The sequence below is a fragment of the Saccostrea echinata genome, unplaced genomic scaffold, assembly GCF_033153115.1.
Source record: "Saccostrea echinata isolate AGI-Se365-2 ecotype Australia unplaced genomic scaffold, CSIRO_AGI_Sech_v1 ptg000029l, whole genome shotgun sequence".
NCBI lineage: Eukaryota > Metazoa > Mollusca > Bivalvia > Ostreida > Ostreidae > Saccostrea > Saccostrea echinata.
In genome coordinates this window covers 20708536-20714669 of record NW_026889778.1, presented here as the reverse complement: position 1 = coordinate 20714669, position 6134 = coordinate 20708536, and positions in this window count along the sequence as shown.

Genomic DNA, 6134 nt, shown 5'->3' with positions numbered 1-6134 from the left:
ACATAGTTAGCTGTACCTGATGTAAATATTTATCATTATTGTTCTCTTCTGTGATTTTCTTTCTGTTTTTAACTTCATCAATACATTATTTATTTTGACAGAATTATTTATAGGTTGTTGATTTTATGTGTCTACATGTATGTTTAATACAAACATAATATAAACCTTACTACAAATATCATATTAAACTTCTACATTAATCACGTCAGTTTAAATCATCGAAAAATTGAACTAAAGACGCATACATGTAGCTCCTCTAAGGGAATTTTTGTTAGAAGTTTCTTTTACGTTTAAATCACGTGATGTGTTTGCTGAACATTTAAATTCCTTTTTCTGGTAGATATAACCTAATCTGTATGAAAGAGATAAACTCTGTTTCAAGGATCGAATAACAAAAGATTCTTGAAGAAACTTACAGGGACATAAAAGGTATTTATATTCTTTGTTTATTTGGATTAAGTTTCTTTTCAGTAGTCGATGTATCTATTATTTTAAAATTTTGTTAAGTAATCTAAAAGTTTTGGAAATTTGACGTTTTATAATGTCAAACCACCCTCACACAACAATAAAATGTTTACGGAAATGATCCACTCTTTTATACAAGATTTGAAAACATTAAAGATTCATTTAAAAAGTACGGTCATTAGTTCTCTTTACCCGATTTTTCGCTCTATGTAACAAGTGGAAGTGTGGCGTCATATATTGTTCCCCTGTACATATTGTTTCCGTCCATATTTTGTGCACAACTGCACTGCACATATTTTTACCAATTTGCACAAATTGTTACCAGGGAAAAGAAAATTCTCTAGCATATTTTGTAGCTCATAATATTATAAACATTCCTAGATATTGTTCAGAAATTATATCCAGAATGTTATATCCACTGACAGACTGGAGGAATGCTATTTTTAGCAACATCCCCACCGTTTATGAATCATGATAATACATAAAGAGAGGAAAGTTGAATGTATGAAAAAGCTTTTTTTTAAGTTTTTTAATAGAACATTTTGAAGATATTAAAGAGTTATCAATTCCAGAATTCTTCATTACAAAACAAATTGTTCATTCACGAACCTTGCAAATAGCAGAGATTATATCAAATACCTACGAGATCTAATCAAAATATGAATCGTGAACAGGGCAAAATCAAGTTGAAAACATGTGCCTAGGAGATGGATTTCTAAAAGCTTGCTGGAGGGCATTGCCTGCAAAATTAGATAACTACCGTATATCAGGGTTTTTTTCCCGCGTGTATCAAATTTCCGCTTTGTTTGCGACGATATCTGAATCGTAGAAAATAAATCAACGTAAATTGGATACAAAGTTTTGTTCTTTAATAGAGCTATCTTTCACTGCTTATACAGTAGAGGGTAGAAATAGCGGGATCAGAGGACATGCGCCAGATAAAAAGTATGTAAGCCCCAATGTTTATTTAATAATTGACAAACTAGTTCAGTTGGTCACGATCCATAAGTAAACCGATTTCTAATTATATCTGAGCTACTAGTCAGTATGTAACGGTACATGATCTATGATTGTTTTAATCTCGAAAAATATTATTAGGGGAAAACGACACAATGCCACCCAAAATTCTTGCCAAATCAATCACCTGAAGACAATGTGAAAGTAAGTATTCCACTAAAATATTACAAGAATTGCTTGCTTCCCTTTTGAGATAATGGAACTTTCGTGCAAAATCGTTTTTGAAATATGGATTTGAGAATTGATACGCAGTACAGGTGTGTAATTAGCTGAGCGGGTCTTCCGAAATTGACGTGGTTAAGGTCGATCGATCCATTTCTCATTCGAATGAAGCCACTTGGAGCTAAATGACTGACATGATTATATAATTACATGCGAACAGAACCCGAAGTCGTCAGAAAAAGTTTAAAGAAACAGGAATATCATCCATATATGGATTCTATTAAAATTGTGACAGTTGTTAGAAATTCTGTAAATTGTTTCATTGCATATTAAGAGTTAAACATACAAACACTTTTATTTTCCAATTCCTTCATAGGCTTAAACTGTTGTGAGATGTATTTTCACTATGACTTTGAAATACTGAAAATTTGATTCGCGTAATTTAATATACTGATTTAGGTTCTGATTCGCGAAAAAAAAAAACATGACGCGGAAAAAAACCTGACATACGGTAATATTCCTAGTTTCATTTTTATATAAAAGTTAGCTTAAATGAAGCACTCTTTATTCGTAAGAACTTTATTAAGGCGTAATTCCGTGAGACTGTATGCTTGCAAAAATTTCTTCTGGCATAAAACTGTATTATTAAAGATCATATAAACTGACTGCTCTTAGGTTTGATAGATAACAGATTTAGTTGCTGAGAAAATTTAGAAATAACAGCCTAAGGTCAGATTTATGACACGGCCGCAGTGCTATCTAATACAAGGGGTTGAATAAACTGAACTTCACGCAGCGGGAAAGTAACCCGTAAATTGATGAGGGACAAATCACCTCAATTCAATATGTTCAATAATTTTCTTGAAAGCAATGTGTTAATTTTAATTTTTATGTGAAAACAGTTGATTTTGTTCGTTTCCCTGTAATATACCCTACATTCATACTTGATGGATTGTGCGTTGGGAATTTAAATATTATTGGCCGTATTGATATGCGCGGCGTCCATTTTCCTTGTTCCTTGGCTCGTCCTCGCCAAGTTCACAGAGAACACTAAGCAAATTAAGGGAAGGAAACCAGGCCAGATGGATTCTCAGTTTTCTGAACACAAGTATTTAAGGAGTGTTTCAAAAGTGTATTTTTATGACAATTTGATACAAAAGTGACTGTTTTGTGCTGAATGCAACAATTACAAATTGAAGACCAAATCTTGAACAATAAAGGTAAATATACAATTATATATATGTCAAGATATATATATATATATATATATATATATTTATATATATATATATATATATATATATATATATATATATATATATATATATATATATATATATATATATATATATATATATATATATATATATATATATAAGCAGTATCTGCATTTGAATTTGTTCCTGATCTACAATTCCATTGCCCAGCATGAGGATTTCGGAAATTGGTCACTTTAACCAACATTTAGTAAAACTATATGCTCTCAGTTACCTCTCGCACTTCCCCTTAAATAAAACTTCCATGATGGACCTAGAGGGCATAAGTAATACATGTAATTATATGTCCTGTCTGAACTTTTCTTATTACAAATACAGTACTATAGTAAGTGAATTTAACTTTTTTGATAATCTTATAATATTGACTCATATCAAAATAAGCATAAATCTCAAAAGAAGCATTTCAAAATGTATATATATGTGACAGTTGTCGGGGGGAGGGGGTCTTTATACAATTGAATGAAATTTCCATACCAAATAAACTGTTTTACAAAAATTCGGAGCAAGCACCTGCTGCTCTACTCTTGTGCGCAATATTAAATCCGTCATGCTTGTCATGAAATCATATAAAATTCACTATTGTTTGGAAAATTGAAGTTAATTGAAAAACTATATGATGAGATGATTTACGAGTCTTAAAATTTCATCCTAAGGTGTATTTTGGATTGGTTCAGAATATGGTTGCCAGATTTCCTTTGGAAAATGCACTCTGCAATCTGTCTATTGCATCAGCCAGGAGTAAAGCATAGAAATGGAACTTCGGTCAGAGATAGGACGCTGTTAAAATAAAGAAAGAATAACGGGAGACAAAAGAAAATCTTATTCCTTTAACAGGGAAAGAAAGATACGAGAAGCTTCACTCTTTTTTTATACTTAGAAGATGTAATGTTATGTTAACCTTAATATTAAGATTTTCCAGCTTGCATGGTATTTAGATAAAAACATCGTTTGTAATATAAACATTATACATTCATTATCATAAAATTTTATGTCATTAAATATTTTTCCTATATTTCATTTTTAAATCAGGGAGAAGTAAAATTGTATTTCTTTTTCATGTTATTTTATTATATTACAAGAAATTACCGTTGGAACGCTTTTTGGAGGTTTTAACAGAATTATAAGGATAAGCAAATCACCATTTTGAAAGTTTTTAGTGATACTAGCAAAATAGTAAAATGAAAAGCGTCCGTGTAGTACATGTACATTTTAAAGTTAGTTTGGCTTGAAAGATAAAATATCAGAGACGTAAAATTTTGAGAAGAAAATTATCAAGTGGAGAAATAGAGTATGTATCGGTTTGATAAAAATGCACATGATGCAGGGGACAAATATGCAAAATAAATGAAAAGTAACCGTTTAAAATTAAATCTAACTGTGAATAACATATTTAAGGCATTTTTAAAAACAATAATGCAAAATTTGTACACATTTACTTTGTAACATTGATTTCTGTTTTGGTTTGAATAAAAAGTACCGAATTAAAAATATTATCTAAGATTTTGAGAGAAAATTAATACTTTATTTCTTGGTTTTAAAAATATGTTAACGAGATGAAAATATTGTAAACTAGTTTGATTGAAAAAATTATCCCTTGAATTCTTAGCTTTGAAATTTTAAACTACATAATCTCGAAATAATTGCATAGTTTGTCAGATACTGAGGAAATTAACTCCGAAATTTTTTAGTTAAGATGGGGAGGGGGTACTCGTAGAGTCTTCCTATCATCAAGATGTAATGTTTGTTAATTTTGCTTTTTATAAAATATACTGCGACATTGATATTCTTTGAGGTAAATTAATCCCGTAGAGTGTTAATGCTAGCATCAAGATTTTAAGTTTGTATTTCCTTTTTTAAATATTACTTTTTTTTCTACCCAAAAGAATCTTCCGTAAGATCTCGTTTGCATTTCCTGTGAAAAATGTATACTTTATCATTAATATTCTTGGGGGGGGGGGGGGGGGGTTACCCAATAGATCGAAACTTGCCATCATCAGGATGTAATGTTGTTCCTGCTTGGAATAATATATTTTATTATTGATATTCTTTGAGATGAAACTTACCCCAGAGAGTCTTTTTGTCATCAAGATGTAATGTATGCTTTTTCTGTAAAAAGTAAGTTCTGTATCAAATTATTTTAAGAGAGGAAATTTACCTTGTAAAGTTCTGTCGTTTTAAATATGTACGTAATGTTTTTTTTCTGTGAATAATATAAACTGTATCAGTGATATTCTTGGGGGGGGGGGGTTACCCCATAAAGTCTTGCTATTATCAAGTTGTAATGTTTGTTCATGCTTTCAATATAATATATAATGTATCTTTGATACTCTTTGGGGAGAAATTTACTCCGTAGATACTTGCTTTTTTTAGAGTGTAATGTTTGCTTTTTTCTACGTATAATATAAACTGTATCAATAAAATTTTTTTGAAAGGAAATTTACCCCGTAGATTTTTTTACCGCCAAGATATTGTGAAGCATAAAGTCTGTATCAAAGATATTCTTTGGGGGAAATTTACCCCGTAAAGTCTTGCTATCTAAAAGATGGGTGTTTTGCTTTTAATTACTGTATATCAACTGTATCAATATCATTTTTGAGAGGAAATTTACCCTGTAGAGTTCTGCGATTTTCAAAGTGTAATGTTCGTTTTTTCTACGTATAAGATAAACTATACCAATAATATTTTGAGAGGACATTTACCCTGTAGATTTTTGTTACCGCCAAGATATTGTGAAGCATAAATTCTGTCTCAGTGATATTCTCTGAGGGGAAAATTACCCCTTAAGGTCTTGCTATCTAAATGATGGATGTTTTTGCTTTGCAATACTGTGTATAAACTGCATCAATGTCATTTTTGAGAGAAAAATTACCCTGTAGATTTTTGCCATCTTCAAAATGATTGCAAATCATAAATACTGTATTAGTGATTTTCTTTGGGGGGAGATTTACCCCGTAAAGTCTTGCTATCATTAAGATGGTTGATTTTGCTTTCAAACACTGTATATAAACTGAATCAATGTCACTTTTGAGAGGAAATTTACCCTGCAGAGTTCTGCGATTTTCAAAGTGTAATGTTCGCTTTTTATAAGAGTAGTGAATACTGTATCAGTGATATTCTTTGGGGGGGGGGGGGGATTTACCCCGAAAGTCTTGCTATTTAAAAGATGGATGTTTTTGCTTTGAAATGCTGTGTATAAACTGTATCAATGTCATT